General features: G+C 44.0%; 1 non-coding gene across 1 annotated transcript; it reads left to right on the top strand.

Annotated features, from left to right (window-relative positions):
- The first annotated feature begins 250 nt into the window (after positions 1 to 250).
- On the top strand, positions 251 to 323 carry Trnam-cau. The gene has a single exon. It is a non-coding gene; the product is annotated as a tRNA-Met (tRNA).
- The last annotated feature ends 1,665 nt before the right edge of the window (positions 324 to 1,988 follow it).

Below are 1,988 nucleotides of genomic sequence, written 5' to 3'. Positions count from 1 at the left end.
GGGGGGGTCAGATTAGAGCGGTGCTAGTTAAGAAAGGGAAGCCGTTATAGGGAGGGATGCTGGTTTGTAAGAGGAAAGGTAGTTTAAGCATGGGTGCTGGTGTATAGAGACAAGCTAGTAAAGTAATCGGTGCTGGTGTAACTGGTGGGATGTGTCCTCACTCAGGGCAAGTATTTTAAGAAAATTCACGAGATATGTTTAGGAATAAACATCAAATTTTAAAATTGGACTTCAAATTGTTAAAAGTATAGCCTTGATAGCGCAGTAGGCAGCGCGTCAGTCTCATAATCTGAAGGTCGTGAGTTCGATCCTCACTCAGGGCAAGTATTTTAAGAAAATTCACGAGGTATGTACCTCCGCCACAGCGTAGCACTCCCCCCATTTTGCTGGTACACCCATACATGCATTATGTTACATGCGCCATGTCATTGTCGTAACAACATTCACCTTGCACTGACTTGATACACAGTGTGCAAGACTATTTTCAATAGGTTAGATAGATAGATAGATAGATCCGGATCTGGATCCGGATGACCACCAAAATTTAATCGATTGGTTCTTGGCCCAATACCAACCAGTCCCAAAAATTTCATCAAAATCCGTCCGTAACTTTTTGAGATACCCTGTTGACAGACAACCCAACAAACTAACTAAAATAGTATCAGGAGTTAATAAAGACAAATTTTGTCTTCATTAACTCCTGATAGTATAGTCTCAGAAGTAAATAATAGGAGTAATAGTTATTTGCTCATGAAAACTATGCCATAGCCTCGTTTACAAATGAATATTATTGTTGGAACTACCTCGAGCGACTTCCGTCGGCGATCCTAGACCACTAGATACGACAACGGGTATGTGATATCACGCCATTCACGTGACATATGGCGCATCCACCTGCTAGTTTCCTCCCCTCTCTGCGTAATCTTTACCGAATAATAACTGCAATTATTAAATTCGGAAATTATGAACAACACATTTTTCTGTTCGCAGTCAAACCGTCGTGTTATTCCGGTGATTATGGCATTATCTTTTTCAAACACAAAAAGCTCTCGGCGCCATGCTTTCTATAATATGAAAAAACTGCCATTTAACTTCATAAAGGCATCGGCTAGTTGAAAGCTAGGCCCGCACCGCGTGAAGTTTCTGGGGCCGCCGAGGCCCGTACGTGGCCGCCATTATGTGGGTTCGTGACGACGCCGTGACTGGTCGCTCGCCGACCCACGCGCCGTTTGTCTGTCGTCGGTCGAAGGTGTTCCTAGACGAGGCCCATATGCGCCCGGCATGGCCGCTGTAAGGATTCATTGTCTGTCTCTCCCACTGCGCTGGACTTTCTGAGAACGCCCACGCATATGTTTTCTTCCTCTCGTTAGTTTTTGGGACCCTCCTCTGCCGCCGGTAATTAGCCGTTTACGTAAACCTGTTCACGTTTGGGGGCGGGGGCGGGGGCTAATGTACTGCTGTAGGTGCGTGCTTGAAAGGAGTATGCACGGAAGCCGAAAGTCATGAATCAACGTTTCACACGTGTAAACTCAGTCGGAGAGTATAATTGTAGCATACAGAGCGGTATACACGGGGGTAAGAATTGGTTGTTACAGATCGGCGTAGCGTGATACTGCATAATAAATGTTTGCATGACTGTTACAGATGCTCTAGCTAACGGCACCCCCTACCATTCGCCACCGCCGCCACGCGGATGAGTTCTCATTAAGGCTATTAGGCTATATATAGTCCGCCATATCGGGCGCTATTCTCTAATGACAGTTGCCCGCGTACTTTATAATTTTTCCAGGGGATGGCTGACTAGATGACCGTATGATCTTTTCGTCATCCTTTTGCTGTATTGTTTATTATTCGCTTTGTTAAAATTCTTGTACTTACTAATATTGAAAGCGATAAATAAAACTGTTATATCTTATATCTTATATCTTATATCTTATATCTTATATCATATCGAATATTAACGCGCTGAATACACATGCGAGTAGTAC

Source organism: Priapulus caudatus, unplaced genomic scaffold (assembly GCF_000485595.1).
Source record: "Priapulus caudatus unplaced genomic scaffold, Priapulus_caudatus-5.0.1 Scaffold12, whole genome shotgun sequence".
Classification (NCBI taxonomy): Eukaryota; Metazoa; Priapulida; class Priapulimorpha; order Priapulimorphida; family Priapulidae; genus Priapulus; species Priapulus caudatus.
The sequence above is the reverse complement of the archived record's forward strand: the minus strand, read 5'-3'. Positions and strand labels throughout refer to the sequence as shown.